We start from the raw sequence: 20,321 nt of genomic DNA, 5'->3' as shown, positions 1-20,321 counted from the left end.
TAAGTGGGATCAGAGCACATGCATTCCAAAAAACCTTTACAGTTGTGCAGTGATACATGTATGCATTTTTTTTACTTTGTGCGTTTGTGGATGTTCTTCGTGTTTCACTGTTGCAGTCATGACATTTGGGTTATCTGCTTGCAGTAGCCCTCAGTCAGCCTGATTAACAAAGTCTTGGGTCCTGCGTTGGTTGCTGTCCCTTCTTCCATGACGTCAGGGGTATAAAACATGCAGTCGATGCCATTACATCAGTCTTTCTTGCCGTGCAGTGCCCGAAGCACTTCGCAAGTGCCAGTCGGCTGACTCCTGAAATTTTCGTTTTAGAGTTTCAGAATAGAAGTCTTCAACTAAAGCCAAGTACCCCGTTGGGGAAATTTTTTCTTGCTCCCTACCTATGTCAGTAAAAGTCAGTAATTGCATTTCTTGTGGAAAGCAAATGCCTCGCAAAAATTTTCATTCGTACTGTATTCCTTGCCTAGGCCCTGACCAACAGCGTACCTTGCTGTCGGTTTTGTGCTTTATTTAATCAACGCACTATCTGTCGTCTGTATATTTTCGCCTCTAAATATTTCAGTTCTCGGTTCAATTATCCAGAAGTGTCGTCGGTAAGCCATCAGACTACCGGAATTTCGAAAAAACGCAAAGATAAAGACAGGCCGCCTAGGTCCAAAGCTGCCAACAATGCTTATAAGCCAGTCCCCAGTTCACCGGTACTTAGTGTGGCACTTTCGTAGCCCCTGCTACTTCTGATTCACAAGCTTCTACTGAGACCCATTCTGAGTCCGGTATGCCGCAAGATGCTTCAGCTGTGGAACCTTCAATGTCTCTACCTTGGATGGGTCCGGAGCCGCTGTGCAGGCACCAGCTTCTGAGGGTGTATTCAGGCCTACAGATTTGTATATTAAACAGATGTCTCCTTTAAGGCCTAAATCTCGAACCATGCCTAGAAAACTGACGCCCAGGTCGCATGCTCAGGCCTCTATGCCTAAAAAGCAAATGAGGATGGCTGAAGATCTTATAACTTTAATCAGGGGAAGCCAACCACCCTCTAAGAGACCTAGGACTGAAATTGTTTGAACCTTCTGACCAGGATTCTGATTTTTCTGATTCTTCTGATCTGGATTTACACTTATCTACTTATGAGGATTCTGATGCAGAGGAGACTATTCCCTCTGCTTCCCCTCCAGAGGATTTTTCTTTTGGTGAAACCTTGCACAGTCTAAGGGAGCATTTAGACTGGGAAAGCCAAGATTTTTCTGATTCGAAAAAGAGGCTTGGGGATTTCTTACTCTTGCCTCAGCATAGGCCTTTAGCTATACCTCCTGTACTAGACATTGATGGCTTTTGGAATCTAGTTTTGCCCCAGATTCTTTGCCTCCTGCTCCCAGAAAACCTGACAAGATATTACATGGTTCCTGATTCTCACAAGTTCCTTTTAAAAATCCTATTGCGGATCCAGAGACTATTTCACAGGGACCCAAGGACATTAAGCCCTCTACTGCCAAAAACCCTACCCCTTTTGATAGAGACTCCAGGGCGTTGGATAGATGGGGTAAGAAGGTTTGCACTTCTGCAACCTTGCCCATTAAAGGCTTAAACTGTCAGTTTCATATATTAAAGTATCAACAACATATTATTGGATTGCTTCAACTGAAAATGATGATTCCTGACTGTGCTGAAAATAAGGAATTACAGGATTTAATGCATTCTGCTGAACAGGTTGGAAAACGTACTTTGCAATGTGGGTTTGATTCTTTAGAGGCCTCTTGCAGGGCTGCTGTCACTGGGTCTATACTCAGAGGGCATGCTTAGCTTAAGGAGCAATCTTTGCCTGATCATATTAAAGCTAAACTGTTGGATGCTCCCTTAAATCAGGACCGCCTGTTTGGCAACAAAGCTGAGGAAGTTCTTAAAAAGATGGAAGATAAAGCTAAATCTATGCAAACTGTTAGATTTCTTATAAGTTCAGCCTCCAAGATTTAGTAGGCATTGGCCCTCTAAGAATTGGTCCTTTCCTGCTCCTTATCTATCCAAACCCAGATACAGGAGAAATCCCAAGTTTCAGTCCCAGGGTACAGAAAAAGACTAAGCAGTGGGGGGCTTCCGCTTAAAAATCTGGTAGTAGTAAGACTCCCCCCATGCAAAACTCTCAATGACTTAATTTTAAAACGTTCACTTCTCAACTGAATGCTCCTGTAGGGGGAAAGATTGGTCTGCAGGCCAAAAACTTGGGAGTTCATTACCCAGGACAAATGGGTTTTAAATAGTGTCCCAAGGATACAGATTTCACTTCCACACATTACCAACGCCAAAAGGTTGGCCAGATCTACCCCCAAATCAGTGGGCAGAGGCTCAAAAGCAAATACTCTCTCTTAAACATAAAGGCTATTCCAACTGTACCAGAAGAGGAAAACGGACAAGATTTCTACTCAAGACTTTTCCTGGTACCCAGAAAAGACAATTAATGGTGTCCTATTCTGGACTTGTCTTCTCTAAACACCTTTTTCGTGATTCCAAAATTCAAGATGCTGACTCTTCACCAGCTGCTTCCTATGCTAGGAAAAGATGCCTGGATGGTAACACTCTACTTAAAGGAAGCATACCTGCACATCCCAATCAGGAAATCTTGCAGAAGACCCCCACGCTTGAAAGCAGGCTACAATCACTACCAGTTCTCTGCACAGGCCTTTGGCTTATCTACTGCGCCCAGGGTATTCACGAAGTGCCTAGCCCAATCATCTCATTTTACAAGCAAAGAAATATTCAAATATACTATAACTGGACTATTTAATTCAGGCAGAAAGGCAGGACATGCTTTTGAATCATCTGGCCTTTGTGCAAAGGGTGCCAACTTGTCTGGGGTATACCATAAACGAAAAGAAATCGCACCTGGTACCCGGTCAACAAATCATATTCTTGGGAGCAAGCTTGAATACAACTTCCCAGATGGCTTTCCTCATGCCAGAGAAACAAATTCATTTGACAACCTACTTCAAACAAGTGGCCACAAAAACCCTACTATCTGCAAGACAAATAATACAAGCCTTGGGGTTCATGGCCTCCTGCATTCTTGTAATACCATATGCAAGAATGCATATGAGGAAACTACAATGGTTTCTAAAAAGCCTATGGTGTCAACATTCTCAGGATCTAGAGCCAATGATTCCTATCATACCTTGCCTACGCCTAGAGTTTGTTTGGTGGGCAGGGTCTGCCACCAAAACAAGGGACTACCATTCACACCACCCACTGCCGCCTAAACCTTGACAGATGCATCAGATTATGCATGGGGGGGCTCACCTGGCAGGGAAGTGCATTCATAGCAAATGGAACCCAAGTCAAATGCACTTGTATATCAATCAAAAAGAAATGTTAGCTGTACAGAATGCTCTGACAGCCTTCAATGACCACATTATTCCAGGACAATTAATGGTAAAGATGGACAACACCACTTATGTAGTACATAAACAAGCAGGGGGGTACACATTCTTACCCCCTATGCAGACTAGCCATGGCATTGTGGAACATGGCCCTGCGCTACCAAGTGCATCTACAAGCTCTATTCCTGCCAGGAAAACTAAATACACTGGCAGACTAAGCAGAAACCTCATGGACCCACACGAGTGGAAGCTGGAACAAAGGATTTTCAACATGTTGACAAGCAAATGGGGGAGCCCAGATACAGACCTGTTTGCCTCCCCCCCCAGAACTATCCATTTATGCCTTTCCTCCTCTGCTTCTGCTCTCCAAAGTACTACTAAAGATCAAACCAGACAAACTAAGGACGATTTTGATTGCACCAGACTGGCCATGCCAACACTGGAACCCCATCTTGCGCAGTGTCACTGTTGGCCCCATGGCACCTGCTTCAGACTCCTACCCTATTGTCTCAGCAGGATAACCAGATTCTGCACCCTCTGCTTCATACACTGAACCTAGCAGCCTGGCTAATTACCTAATCTCTCCTTTACCATCCCTCAGTAAACCAGTGATGGACATCATTTGAGGCAAGGAGGTCTAGTACTAGAAAATCTTTTATGCTGAAAAATGGAAGATTCTGTGCCTGGAACCAGTCTCAAGGGATGAGCACAGCAGTGCCCAATTTACCTCCGATTTTACAATATTTAATTGAGATGCTTCACAAGGGCCTGTCTTTCTCCTCCATCAAAATTCACGCTACAGCCATTTCAGCTCATAACACAGAACCTCCCCTCTTCTCTCATCCACTGCTTAAGCAGTTCCTCAGAGGGGCCAAAAATCTACGACCACCCAGGAGAGCCCGAACTCCAGCCTGGGACCTTAACTTTGTATTGGAAAAGCTCACCCTTCCTCCTTTCGAGCCAGCTGCCACTGCGGATTTAAAATTTCTCTCTTGGAAAACAACTTTCCTTTTAGCAATCACTTAAGCAAGAAGGGTATCTGAATTACAGGCCCTCATGGCAGTGGAGCCTTTCATCTTTCATGCAGACAGGGTGTCCCTCAGGACCAATCCCTCCTTCATGCCCAAGGTGGTATCCACTATGGCCCTTAATCAGTCCATTCATTTGCCAACCTTCTTTCCTAACCCACAGAATAAAAGTGAACGTATACTGCACTCCTTAGATGTGCACAGACAATTTAGATTCTATTTGGACAGGACTAAACCTCAAAGGAAATCTGACTAACTGCTGGTAGCATTTGCTGCAGGGGCAGAGGGGAAGGCTATTTCAAAGCAAACCTTTTCCAAATGGATAGGCCATTGCATTCATTTCTGCTATAAGCACCATGGAAAACCTATCCCACAGGGGATCAGACCCCACTAAACCAGGGCTGCATCTACCTCTACAGCCTTTCTCAGAGGCGTCCCTACCAGGGACATCTTAGAAGCTGCTACCTGGAGTTCAGTACATACTTTCACCAAGCATTACCATCTGCCAGTTTTCTCTAAATCCAGAGCTGGCTTTGCCACTGCAATCTTGCAGGGACCTAAAGCTGGTCCTAATGCTGTCTAAATTCCTCCTCCCAGCCTTAGCTTTGGGGAACCTACCCAAATGTGATGACTGCAACAGTGAAACACGATGAACCATAGTACAGTTGTGTACACTTACCATAAATGTAATTGTTAGTGTATTCACTGTTGCAGTCCTGGTTACCCTCCCTCCAGCCCCCTTTCTTCTTTGGGCTATAACTCTACTTTACTTTGCTCAAAAGCTTTTTGGTGTATTTGCTTTTTTGTTGGAGGTATAACCTTGTATATTTATAGATTTAATTGCTTCCCATTAGGGGGGCAGCTGACATCTGGGGCAAGAAAAACTGATGCAATGGCATCAGCTGCATGTTTTATACCCCTGACGTCATGGAAGAAGGGACAGCAACCGACGCAGGACCCAAGACTTTAATTAGGCTGACTGAGGGCTAATGCAAGCAGATAACCCAAATGTGATAACTAGAAATTGTATGGCCAACAGCTCTGCCATTTTTGAACTGGATACTCACTGCCATTCACAAAAAGATCACTCAAACAGGTACTCTGTCTGATCCTGTGTCCAGCTCCTTACCTGTATCATTAGAAACTGTAACAAAAGATGTTCTTCATGTTTCACTGTTGCAGTCATCACCTGTAGGTTATCCCTGCTGTGGTAGCCCTCTGCCAGCTTGAATACCAGAGTCAATATTTTTGTGCTCCAGCTGCTGTCACCAGGTCATCGGTACTATAAAGCAAAGCAGCCGACGTCATTACACCAGTCTTTCTTGATGTGGAGCCTATAGCAGAAGCAGTTCACATGATTGCTGGCCGGTCGCTACCTGAAGTTGAATTTCAGCAGAAAACGTCTAAAGCTAAGTACCCTGTTGGGGACCCTTTTTTTCTTGCTCTAACCGATGTCTGAAAAAGTTAACAATCGTCTCACCTGTGGAAAGCAGATCCCATACTGAAACTTTCTTACTCCATCACTTGTTTAGGCCCAGACCTCGATGTCCCTCGTTGCCTGTTCTGTGCCCTCTAATGCGAGAGCCATTTGCTATAGAGCTCTTTTTGTAGACCATTATTTTCTTATTCAGTCTTTTAATTCCAGTATGGCATACGTTAGCCAACAATCTGCCGACGTTTTGAAAAACAGAGGTCACACAAGGCAAAGCCTTCCAACGATGCTACCGCTAAGCAACTAGTCAGTTCTCCGGAATTCAGTGATGCGCTTTCACAGCCCCTTATGCCTGACTCATTTTCTATGCAGGCCTCTGCCGAGACCCTTTCAGAGTCCGGTATGCCACAGAAATCCACTTTGTCTTCTGAGCTTTTGGCTGTCTCTGCCTTGGTTGGGTCTGGAGCAGCGACACAGGCACCGGCTTCCGAGGAGGCCATTCGCACTACTGATTCTAGACAAAAAAAAAGATGTCTTCTCTTCTGACTACAGTTTCTCAGAGACCAACAGGCCTCGAAGCTAGGCCATTCTTAGTAAATCTGCTTATAACCGCTATCTTGCTACTGCTCCCCCACCCCAAGCTCAAATGCTTAAAATGGCAGAGGATCTTGTCTCCTTTATCTGAGGTACTCAAGCCCCCACTCCAAAAAGGAAAAGGCTTCTTTCTTTAGAAATTGACAGACCAAGAGTCTGAGGAAATCTGATTATTCTGCCCTTGAAGAGGAACAGCCCTTCACTGTTCCATCCGCTGTGCCTCCTCTCCAGAGGACCCCTCCTTTGGATACCCTTCCCCTCGGGGAACATTTTCAATGGGAATCTCAGGACTACCCACAGTCAAAGAAACTACTTAGAGTTTCTGCACCTGCCCCACCACAGACCCATTGCCATCCCACCTATTCTAGAAGTGGATGATTTATTTGATTACAGTTTAGCCCCTGATGCCCTGCTCCAGCTAAACCCAGCAGTTACTACAGGGTACCAGATTCTTGCAAACACCTATACAGGAACCCTGCTGCAGACCCTGAAGTCATTACACAGGGACCCAAAGGAGCCAAGACTAGTTCTGCCAAGAATCCTCTTCCTTCTGACAGACTCCAGAGTTGTGGACAGATGGGGTTAGAAAGTATACACCTCTGCAACCGTAGTTATCCGAGCACTCAATTGTCAGTTCTATATGTTAAAATATCAACAACACACTTTGGAATAATTAAAACAGAAGATTGCTACCTCTCCTGATGGTGCCAAATCAAAAGAGCTGGCAGAATTGCTACACTCTTTGTCAAGTGGCTAAGCACTCGTTACAATGTGGATATGATACCCTAGAAGCCTCTAGCAGGGCATCAGTGACAGGATCTGTCATTAGGAGATGAGCATGGCTGAAGGAACAACCTCTTCCTGATCATGTCAAGTCTAAACTTATTGATGCACCCCTAGATAAGGAACGCCCCTTTGGAGAAAAATCAGAAAAGGTGCTTACAAAGATGGAAGACTAAGCAAAATCTATGCAAACAGTAAAAGATTTCTTTCAAGTTCAACTGCCCAAATTCAGCAGGAACTTCCCCTCTAAGCATTGGTCCTTCTCTGCACCCAGCAGACAGGGTCAAAGTAAACCCCGCAGGGATAGGACATCCAGGTCCCTATCCCAGGGCCAACAAAGAAGCAAACAATGGGACCACTTCCACCTCTAAGGCAGGGAGATCTGAGCCAAGCTTCTATGGTAAGCACTCACAATAATGCCACCTCCCCCCTCTGCCTTCCTTTCACTCATATAAAACTAGGAGGAGGGCTCACCCCCTTCAAGAACAATTGGGTCTGTATAACCAAGGACCAATGGGTATTAAAAATCATTTCTCAGGGATACAGATTCTCCTTCAACGAACTCCCTGTTCCAAGAGGGTACCCAGACCTCCCCCCAAACCAGAGGGCAGAGGCATTAATACAGGTACAAACACTAATATCCCAGGGGGCAGTAGAACCTGGCCCTTCGGATCAAAAAGGTAAAGATTATTACTCCAAACTATTCCTTTTTCCCAGAAAAGAGGTTACTTGGCAAACCACCATGGAACTATCCAAACTTACCTCCTTGGTGGTCCCCAGATTCAAAATGCTACCCTTGCAGCAGCTCCTGCCTATTCTCACACAGTACCTAGCTAGTGACACTAGACCTAAAAGATGCCTACCTCCACACCCCCATCAGGGAATTGGCAGAAATTTCCTGCACTTCAGAGCAGGCAATCAGCACTTTCAGAGTATTCACCAAATGCTTGGCCCCAGTGATCTATTCTGCAGACAGAGAAATATACAGATTTACCCTTACCTGGAAGACTGCCTCATTCAGGTGAACAGCAAAGAAAAGTTGCTCCAGGATCTTCTCTTTGTCAAAAAACTCCTAGCTTCCCTGTCAAGAAATAAATCAAGGCAAATCCCCACCAGGAAAATTGTTTTCCTAGGAGCTGTGCTAGACACCGCAACCCTAATGGCCTTCCTATTCCCAGAAATGCAGGGCTTTCTGCCTCTCTACTTCACCCAGCTGGCTTCCAGAAGTCACCTCATGGAGGGGAAGTTCCTGCAAGCCCTGGGATATATGGCATCTTGCATCCTTCTCATCCTTCTCGCCAGGCTTCACATGAGAGCTTCAGTGGTACTTAAAGAACCTTTGGTGCCAGCACTCTGTGCATAGAGACAACTCTCCCACTGATCCCTTGCATAAGGGACGAATTTCTGTGGTGGGCAGTGGCCTGTGCCATAAACAAGGGTCTTCTCTTCATCCTCCACACTTCCAGCCAGGCAATCACCACCGATGCCTCAGATATAGCTTAGGGCGCTCACCTAGCAGGTAGGTGTACCTAAGGCCACTGGAATGCCCAGCAACTTCAGTTGCACATCAACCAGAAAGAAATGATGGCAGTGCAGAATGCTCTGACTTCCTTCCAACCCCATCTCAGGCCAGGGATGGTCCTTATAAAAACACACCACCACAGTAATGTGGTACATCAAGCATGGAGTCACTTAGTCGTACCCCCTGTGCAGGTTAGCCATGAGTCTGTGACTGACAGACATGTCCATGGGGCTACACCTGATTGCCCAATACTTACCAGGGATCAACAGCACACTGGCAGACCACCTAAGCAGAAACTTACTGGACCCCCATGAATGGCAGCTCCACAGAAATCTTTCTGCAAATCACCCAGTAGTGGGGGACCCCCGAGGTGGATCTCTTTGCCTCGCAGCTTAACCACCAGCTGCACAAGTTTTGTACCAGGGAGTAACCACCTCCTAGCATGGAAGGTGGATGCCTTAACCTTCCCCTGGAGCTCCCGCTTTGTGCACGCATACCCTTCTCTGCCTCATATTCCCAAGGTTTTGATCAAAATAAGAGAGGAGAGACCAAAGGCCATCCTCATCACTCCAGATTGGCCAAGACAGCATTGGTACCCCTTATTACGCAGTCTGACCTTACAGCCCCTGAAGCTGCATCCCCTAAGGTCAAACCTCTTGACCCAGGAGAGGGAGAAGGTACTGCACCCAGACCTACAGACTAACTTTCAGCATGGCTCATACACTAAAAGCTAACAAGAAGTCTCCCGTTAAGCAAACTGGTCCTGGACATCACAGAGGCCAGAAGGCCCAGCACAAGAAAATCTTATACAGGAAAATGTAAAAGATACTGTTCCTGGAAATGATCCAAAGGGGGCAGTACCTCCCAACCTTCCATCCCTCTCATCCTGGATTACTTAGCAGAGTTGCTTAATAGTGGCCTCTCCTCTATTAAAATCCATGCCTCGGCCATCTCTGCCCATGATGATTCAGACGCACCCCTCTTCTCTCATCTTTGATTAAGCAATTCCTCAGAGGGGCTTCTAATATCAGGCCTCCCAGAAAACCTCCTACTCCACCCTGGGACCTGAATTATGTGTTTAGAAAAAATAATCTTACCACCATCCGAACCTGCCTGCTGCTTCAACAAAATTGAAATACCTCTCCTGGAAGACTGCCTTCCTACTAGCCATCACCTCAGCCAGAAGGGTCTCAGAACTTCAAGCTCTCAAGTCTGTTGAGCCATTCATAATTTTCCATGCAGACAGTCTCCCTGAGGACTAATCCCTCCTTTATGCCCAAGGTGGTATCTGATGTGACCCTTAACTAGGTCATACACCTTCCCATCTTCTTTCCCAACCCTCAAAACAAGGGGGAAAGAATTATACACTCACTAGATGTGCACAGTCAACTCTTATACTATATGGACCACACTAAGCCAGTCAGAAAAACTAACCAGCTTCTTGTAAGCTTTGCCCCACAGGCAGAGGGGAAGACCATCTCCAAACAAACCATTTCCAAATGGATTTCACACTGTATCCATTCTTGCTACCGACTACATGGGAAACCCATCCCTAAGTTGATCCATACCCACTCCACTAGGGCAACCTGTACTTCCACTGCCTTTTTCAGAGGAGTACCTACCAGGGACATATTGGAAGCGGCCACCTGGACCTCTGTCCATACCTTTACAAAGCATTACCACCTACCTCTCTTTTCTAAGTCTAGAGCAGGGTTTGCCTTTGCAATTCTGCAGGGCCTCCTGACCTATACCTAGGACTCTACCTATCCTTCCACCCTTTACCTCAGCTTTGGGAATTCTCCCACAGGTGATGACTGCAACAGTGAAACATGAAAAACATAGTACAGTTGTGTACACTTATCGTAAATGTAGATATTAGAGTATATGCAGTGTTGCAATCTTGGATGTTCTTCGTGTTTCACTGTTGCATTCATTACATTTGGGTAATCTGCTGGCAGGTTGTCCTCAAGTCAGCCTGATTAGCAAAGTCTTGGGTCCTGCATCGGTTGCTGTCCCTTCTTCCATGACGTCAGGTCATCGGGTTATAAAACATGCAGCTGATGCCATTACATCAGTCTTGCTTGCCGCTTGGTGCCCGAAGCAGAAGCAGTTTACAAGTGCCGGACGGCCACCTCCTGAAATTTCAGTTTTTGAGTTTCAGAACTGAAGTCTTAAACTAAAAAGTGAAGTACCCCATTGGGGAAACTTTTTCTTGCTTTGGTGTTGGAGGCCTTTATTAAATATATTAACAACGCAGTTTGGTTTTTAAAGTTCACATATGAAATCAATGATACTATTTCCTATTTGGACGCGAGGTTAAATATAGACTCACAAGGTAGATTAAAATCTAGTATTTACAGGAAACCCACTTTCTCAAATTCGTAATTGCACTATAGTAGTTGGCATCCTAGACAACAAGAGAGCCATTGTAAAAGGGCAAATGGTGCGAGCGGCTAGAATGGTGAGTGACCATCAGGAATTTGAGGATGAATTAACATTCATGATGGGACTGTTTTTAAATAGGGGCTATCCCAAGGACTTGTGTGGCGAATTATTTAATGAAATTAGGAACAAAAGACAAAAGGGAATTTATAAACCCCTTCTTAGTTTTGAAAATACAGATGGACATGAGATCTTTCCCGCCACACAACACAATTTGAATGATCTCACACCATCCTTTATTACTACTTACAATATGGATGCCCAATGGATCAGATGGATGGTTTACAAAAATTGGGATATATTGAAATTGGATAATGTGTGGGCAAAAATTGACAGACGTCCAAACTTTGTATACAAGAAGGATCTATATCTATGAAAAACATTTTTGAGAGGTCTTCCCTTATAAAAAGTCCAGTCAACAGGAGACTGGGTAATTATAAATGTGGAAGATGTTCCATATGTCGACATATTAATTACAGGTGAAAAATTTATGGTTAATAACCATCTTATCACCATTCAAGGACATTTTGATTGTTATGCCCAAAATGTAGCTTATATGGCAAAATGCCAGGATTGTTCTGTTTTTTACATAGGAAAAAAACAGTCAATATTTTAGAGAGAGAATTAGAGAGCACAATGTAGATATTAGACATCAAAAATCTACCAGTGCATTGGCAAAACATATTATGGGCAACAACAATCATAATTTTAAGTTTTGTGTACTGCAAAAAATTAAGGGTGATGCACAGGGTAGGATTTCAGATATATTTAGATGCATGTGAATTGAGATGGCAAATCAGGTTGGACGCACAGAACTACCCTGGTATCAATGATTATATAACCGTAAAGCCTTTGCTCAAGTTGAAACATATAGTAGGTAAAAAATGATGTTTTTTGTATGTACACACACACACACACACATATATATATATATATATATATATATATATATATATATATATATATATATATATATATATATATATATATATATATATTTTTATGTTTTTTGTGTTTTTCATATGCCGTTTTGGATCATTTGTAAAAACTTCGTGTGTTTTTTTAAAATTGGTGTTCCTCATTTTTAATTTTTTTAATTGATTAATCTGAGGGTGGAGCTTTTTGTATATATTCAGGATATATTTAGGATACCTGGAGTTATCACTTGTTCTGAAGAAGTCCATGGTGGGACGAAACCTAGGTCAATTCATTTTTATTGTTTTATCGCTGTTGGTTAATAAACTATGTTCTGCTTTTGGAACTCCGTTTTCACCATTTTTTCTTCCTGTTGGTGTGTTTGGTTCCTGGTTTTATAAACTTTTTCTTGCTCCTTACTGATGTCAGTAAAAGTTAATAATTGCATTACTTGTGGGAAGCAAATACCTCATAAGGATTTTCATTTGTATTGTATTCCTTGCCTAGGCCCTGACCACAACGTACCTTGCTGTCGGTTTTGTGCTAAATTTAATCTATGCACTGTTAAACATCTGTATATTTTTTGCTTCTAAATATTTTGGCTCATGCTTTAATTATCCAGAAATGTCTGTTGGCAATCAGACTACTGGAATACCTAAAAAACGCAAAGAAAGAGACCAAGGTCCAAAACTGACAACACTTCTCCTAAGCCAGTCACCAGTTCGCCGGTACTCAGAGGCACTTTCACAGCCTCTGATACCCGCTACTTTTGATTCGCAGGCCTCTACTGAGACCCATTCAGAGTCTGGTATGCTGCGAGATGCTTCAATTATGGAACCTGCGGATGTCTCTACCTTAGATGGGTCCAGAGCTGCTGTGCAGGCACCGGCTTCTGAGGGTGTTTTCGGGCCTACAGAGTTTTATATTAGACCAACGCCACCTTCAAAACTAAGGTCTGAATCTATGTCTAAAAAACTGATGCCTGGGACACGTGCCAGGCCCCTATGCCTAAAAAACAAATGAACAAAATGGTCAAACTGGCTGAAGATTTAATTACTCTGATCAGGGATAGCCAACCCCCCCCCCCCCTTCTAAGAGGCCTAGGCAAGACATTGATGAACAGGATTCTATTTCTTCTGACTCTTCTAATGAACAGGATTTGTCTATACCAATTTATGAGGACTCTGATGCAGAAGATTCCATTCCTTCTGCTTCTCCCCTGAGAATTTTTCTTTTGGGGAAACTTTACATACCTTAAGGGAACATTTCCACTGGGAAAGTCAGGATTTTTCTGAATCTAAAGAGACTTGGGGATTTTCTTTCTCTGCATAGGCCTGTGGCTATACCTCCTGTCCTAGACATTGTTGTTTTTTCAGAATCTAGTATGGCTCCGGATTCTCTGCCTGTGGCTCCTTGTAAACCAAACATACTACAGGGTTCCTGACTCCCACAAATTCCTTTTCAAAAATCCTATTGCAGATCCTGAAACCATTTCTCAGGGTCCCAAGGGCATTAAGGCCTCTACTGCTAAAAATCCTTCCCCTTCTGATAGAGATTCCAGGGCACTGGATGGATGGGTTAAGGTTTACACTTCTGCAACCTTGGCAATCAGGCCTTTAAACTGTCAATTTCATATGCTTAAATATCAACAGCATATCATGGGACTGCTTAAACAGAAAATGTCAGTTTCTAACTGTGGAAAATAAAGATTTACAGGATTTATTGCATTCAGGTGAACAAGTTGGAAAACATACTTTGCAATGTGGTTTTGGTTCTTTGGAGGCTTCTTGCAGGGCTGCTGTAACTAGGTCTGTGCTAAGAAGGCATGCTTAGCTCAGAGAGCAAACTCTGCCTAATCATGTTAAAGCAAAATTGTTGGATGCTTCTTTACAACAAGACAGTCCTCTTTGGTAATAAGGCTGAAGAAGTTTTAAAAAAGATGGAAGATAAAGCTAAATCTATGCAAACTGTGAAAGATTTCTTACAAGTGCAACCTCCAAGATTTAGTAGGCACTTGCCTACTAAGAACTGGTTCTTTCCAGTTCCTTCGAGAACCACTCAGGTCAAACCCAGACATTCCAAAGGCTCCAGGTTTCAGTCACAAGGGACTTTTAGAACAAAACAATGGGGTGCCTCTTCCTCCAAATCTGGAAACAAGGCACCTCCCTATGGTAAACAGATTCAGTGACTTCCCTTTACGCTTACCAAGCACTTACCTTTTTAGCTGCCCCTTTGGGGGGGAAACTGGCACTTCATGCAAGAAACTGGCAACTTATAACCCAGGACAAATGGGTCTTAAATATAGTATCCCAGGGATACAGATTTCATTTTCACACGTCAATCCCAAATGGATGGCCAGACCTGCTCCCAAATCAGTCGGCAGAGGCCCAGAAACAAGTACTGTCCCTCATGAACATGGGGGCTATTCAACCAGTACCAGAAGAGGAAAAGGGACAAGGTTTCTATTCAAGACTTCCTAGTACCCAGAAAAGACAAATCATGGTGTCCAATTCTGGTCTTATCAATTCTAAACACATTTCTGGACATTCCAAAATTCAAGATGCTGACTCTTCAACAGTTACTTCCTATGCTAGGCAAATATGCCTGGTTGGTAACTCTAGACTTGAGACTTACCTGCATATCCCAATCAAGGAATCTTGCAGAAGATACCTCCACTTCAAAGCAGGCTACTCGCATTACCAGATGTTCATCGTGCATACAGCTGCAGTAATCACAGATGGGTTCTCTGCCGTCAGGCGGGTCCTTGGTCGGCCGAATTCCAAAGTCTTGGTCCGGCTTCGGTTGTCTGTGCTCTCTTCCCTGACATCAGCGCGACAGGGGTATACAAGACACAGCCGACGCCATATTCTTCAGTGTCTTTTGCAGCGCGGTGCCCGAAGCAGAAGCAGTTCGCAAGTGCCGGTCGGCCAGCTCCTGAATTTACGAAAAATTGGAAACCGAAGTCTTCATTAAAGCTAAGTACCCCGTTGGGGAAATTTTTCTTGCCTCAGACCGATGTCAGAAAAAGTTAACAATTTTATTTCTTGTGGGAAGCAAATACCGCATAAGGATTTTTCCATTCCCTCTGCATACCTTGTTTAGGCCCAGACCACGATGTCTCGGGCTGCCGCTTTTGCGCTACTTTCAATAAGCGCACTATTAAGCGTCTGGCGGAGTTCGCCCAACACTTTCAGTAAAGCCTTTGATTATAAAATGTCGTCGGAGACTCCGACTACTGTTTTGTCCAAAAAATGCAAGGACAAAGACTGACATGTGAGGTCCGCGGTCCCCAACGACACCACGACAAAACCGGCTACACGTGGTCCGGTTCTCAGCGAGACGCCTATGCAGTCCCTGACTACCGACGACACTTCTTTGGTGGGGTCTTCTGTAACCGAGACCGCAGGTACCTCGGCCCATACCCAGACTACAACCACCGAAGCCACTGTGAGCATTGAGCCTCCTAATGTGGACAGGTCCACTTCCACCCATGGTGTCTTTAGACCCTCATCTTCCTTATCAATTAAGGCCTTTAAGGCTAAATCAGCCAGGCATCCCAAGAGGCCTGTTGCACAGGGCCCATCTCCAGGCCCCATGCCTAAAAAGCAGATGCGTAAAATGGCTGAGGATTTAATTACTCTTATCAGGGGTTCCCAACCCCCTCCAGACAAGAGACCCAGAGTGGAGGAAGATTCTCTCTCTTCGGATCAGGGCTCCATTTTTTCAGATCATTCTGATGTAGAGGAACACTCTTTCCCCCCTTTTGAAGATTCTGATGCGGAGCAGTCCATTCCCTCTGTATCTCCTCCTGAGGATTTTTCTTTTGGGGAAACCTTGCACACCTTGAGGGAACACTTCCATTGGGAAGGCCAAGACTTTTCTGATTCCAAGAAAAGACTTGGGGAATTTCTTTTGTTACCTCAACATAGACCTCTGGCTATTCCCCCTGTTTTGGACGTACTGGATGATGTCTATTCGGAGGCTTGCCTTAGTCCGGATTCCCTGCCTCCTGTCCCAGTCAAGCCTGATAGGTACTAGAGAGTTCCTAACTCTCACCAATTTCTGTACAAAAGCCGTAATGCTGACCCTGAAACCATTTCTCAAGGCCCCAAGGGAATGAAGGCCTCTACTGCTAAGAATCCACTACCTTCCGAAAGAGAATCTAGATCCTTAGAAAGGTGGGGAAAAAAGGTGTATACCTCAGCCACCCTAGCCATGAGGGCCTTAAATTGTCAGTTTCATATGCTTAAATATCAGTTTCTGTTATCACAATTAAGAAATAAAATGTCTCAACCTGAACAACCAGATTTGAAGGAGTTGCAGGATATGATGCATAGTGCAGAACAAGTGGGTAAACACACCTTACAATGTGGCTATGATGCCCTGGAGGCCTCAAGTAGAGCTGCTGTTACAGGATCAGTTATTCGTAGACATGCATGGCTTAGGGAACAAATCTTTCCTGATCATGTGAAAGCTAAACTATTAGATGCTCCTTTACAAAAGGATGTGCTATTTGGTACTAATGCTGAGGAGATGCTGCGGAAAATGGAAGAAAATGCCAAATCTATGCAATCTGTCAAAGCTTTTCTGCAGGTTCAACCACCACGTTTTAGCAGAAATTGGCCTTCTAAAAACTGGTCCTTTCCAGCCACGGACAAGCCCCAAAGAGGTAGATACAGGCGCTCAAAGGGCAGAGGACAATCACAAGGATCATATAGAGGCAGGCAATGGCAAACTCCAGCACCAAGAGGTGGCGAAGACAGTGCACAACAATATAGGAAACAAACCCAATGACTTCCTCCTTTCCATGCCAAGCAAGTCTCAGCTGGCAGCACCTTTGGGAGGAAAGCTGGCATTATTTATAAGAAATTGGCATATTGTCACAACAGACCAATGGATCCTGGATGTTATAGACAGAGGCTACAGATTTCATTTTCACACACTACCAAAAATGAGAGGCATGCCAAACCTGCCACACAATCAAAGGGCAGAGGCACAACTACAAATTTCAAAGCTCATAGACATGAAAGCTATTCAAGAGGTACCTACTCACGAACAAGGCCAAGGTTTTTATTCCAGGCTGTTTCTGGTACCAAGGAAAAGAACCGACTGGAGACCCATTTTGGACTTATCCATCCTAAACACATTCTTACTCGTACCAAAATTCAAGATGCTCACATTACAGCAGCTTCTTCCCATGCTGGGCAAGGAGTTTTGGCTGGTAACATTGGACCTCAAGGAGGCATACCTGCATGTCTCAATCGGACAAAGTTGCAGAAGATACCTCAGATATCTTGCAGGTTCAATCCACTACCAATTCTCTGCATTGCCCCTTGGCTTATCTACTGTGCCCAGAGTATTCACGAAATGCCTGGCATCAGTAATTGCCTACTGCAGACTTCAAGGGATACAAATTTACCCTTATTTGGATGACTGCCTGATCCAAGCGGACAGCAAGCACATACTTCTGGATCATCTGGCTTATGCAACACTCTTACTGAACAACAAGGCACATACAGAACCAACACTGACCTGTTTTTTAGTCCTGGGGACGAAAGTCCCCAGGAGCGAAACCTAGGTCAGTGTTTCTATTGTTGCTGCTGTTGTTATTAAACCTTTTGGAGGAACTTCGTGTCTTCGTGGTTGATATCGTAATTGTTGGGTTGGTTATCTGGTTTGTTCTTTACTCTTACTGAACTCTCTGGGATACACAATCAACAAAGAGAAATCCAGACTAACACCATCTCATAAAATAATTTTCCTGGGTGCCCACTTGGACACAAACACCCAGATGGCCTATCTTATGCCAGAAAAACAGGGGCAACTAACTCAGTACTTCAAAATGCTAGCAAATTGTACCAGGCTTACTGCAAGGAAAATTCTGCAGGCTCTGGGCTTCATGGCATCTTGCATTCTTTTAATCCCATGTGCAAAGTTGCATATGAGGAAACTTCAATGGTACCAAAAATACCTATGGTCTCAACACAGCCACAGTTTAGAAACAACGATACCAATAATTCCATGTTTGCAAAAGGAATTCCTATGTTGGGCCCAAGCATGTCAAACAAACACAGGTCTCCCATTCTGCAAGCCTCAAGCAAATCAAGTCATCACAACAGATGCCTCAGATTACGCCTGGGGGGCGCACATGACAGACAGGTGCATTCAGGGCAAATGGTCCCAAAAAGAAAAGCACCTTCACATCAATCAAAAAGAAATGCTAGCAGTGATAAATGCAATTACAGCTTTCAAGGACCTCCTGCATCCAGGACAATTATTGATAAGAACAGACAACACCACAGTAATGTGGTACATAAACAAGGAGGAACACATTCATACCCCCTGTGCAGACTAGCCATGACACTTTGGAACTTGGCTCTGGAATGGCAAATTGAACTTCAAGCACAGTACTTGCCAGGTTTGGAAAACACGCTGGCAGACAGAAATATGACAGATCCACACGAATGGAAGTTGCATCCTCAAGTGTTTACAAAAATAATCCAAGCGTGGGGGAGGCCAGACATAAATCTCTTCGCCTCCCACAGGAATCATCAATTGGAAAAGTTTTGTTCAAGGACCTTTCATCCAAAGGCCTGGAGAGTGGACGCCCTTTCATTCAGTTGGACAGCATGGACAGTTTACGCTTTTCCACCTCTGCCTCTTCTGCCCAAGGTGCTCTTGAAAGCAAGAACAGACAGACCGAAGATGATATTGATTGCTCCAGACTGGCCGAGGCAACACTGGTATCCACTCTTGAGGAGCCTAACACATACTCCTCCCTGGCCCCTGCCTCTAATGCCTCTTCTGTTGACTCAGCACAGCTACAAAACTCTTCACAGCCAGCTGAAAACACTCAATCTAGCTGCATGGAAAATTCCTTAACACCTCATCAGACACTACTCCCCAAAGAGGTGCAGGACATCATTTTGGAGGCCAGAAGACCATCTACTAGAAAGGCTTACTCCGCAAAATGGAAACGGTTTTGCTCTTGGAATGAGAAAAAAGGCCAGGACCTTAGAAAACTGAATTTGCCTCAGGTACTACAGTATCAAGCGGAGTTGCTGAACAGTGGACTTTAATTTTCCTCCATAAAAATCCACGCCTCAGCCATTTCTGCAGAATTCAACACAGATCCACCCTTATTCTCTCACCCACTCTTAAGACAGTACCTCAGAGGGGCAAAAAATATAAGACCACCAAAGAAGCAACCTGTGCCAGCCTGGGATCTTAATTACATTTTAGAAAAATTAACATTGCCTCCTTTTGAACCAGCTGCCTCAACAGATTTGCAATATTTGTCCTGGAAAACAGCTTTCCTTCTGGCCATAACCTCAGCTCGTAGGGTTTCGGAACTACAAGCCCTCATGGCTGTGCAGCCCTTTCTCATCTTCCATCAGGACAGGGTTTCCCTTCGAACCAGCCCATCATCTATGCCTAAAGTAGTATCCAGGGTAGCTTTAAATCAAGCCATACACTTACCTACCTTCTACCCTAATCCTCAAAACAAAGGGGAAAGGCTGCTACACTCCTTAGACATCCATAGACAGCTGCGTTACTATTTGGACAGAACAAAGCCTTTCAGAAAATCAGAACAACTTTTTGTGTCTTATGCTGTAGGAGCTCAAGGAAAGCCAGTTACCAAACAGACAATTTCAAAATGGATAGGCCACTGCATATGGTTTTGTTACTCCTATCATGGAAAATCTGTCCCTACAGGTGTCAGATCACACTCCACCAGGGCCACAGCTACCTCTACAGCCTTCCTCAGAGGAGTTCCTACCAAAGATATTTTGGAGGCAGCCACTTGGAGTTCTGTGCATACCTTCACAAAACACTACCATCTGCCTTTATATTCCAAAACTAGAGCAGGCTTTGCCACTGCAGTGTTGCAGTGCATTCTGGCTCATCCCAGTTCCACCTAGTGCCTACCACCCTGTGCGTAGCTTTGGGATTCTACCCATCTGTGATTACTGCAGCTGTATGCACAATGAACCTAGTACAGTTTTGTACCTACCATAAATGTAGATGTTCGAGTGATAATACAGCTGCAGTACAGGTTTCACTCCCTCCTTCCCCTCTTGGTAAAGGACTAGTGGCTAACACCTTCGCTTGTAACCTAATTTGGGGTTATCCTTCTATGATGTATTTGCTTGCAACTACTGTTTTTTGATTACATTGCATTGCTTGAATATATATACATACATATATATATATATATATATATA

The sequence above is a fragment of the Protopterus annectens genome, chromosome 11.part0 (assembly GCF_019279795.1).
Source record: "Protopterus annectens isolate FY-2018-M chromosome 11.part0, PAN1.0, whole genome shotgun sequence".
Taxonomy (NCBI): domain Eukaryota; kingdom Metazoa; phylum Chordata; order Ceratodontiformes; family Protopteridae; genus Protopterus; species Protopterus annectens.
The sequence above is the reverse complement of the archived record's forward strand: the minus strand, read 5'-3'. Positions refer to the sequence as shown.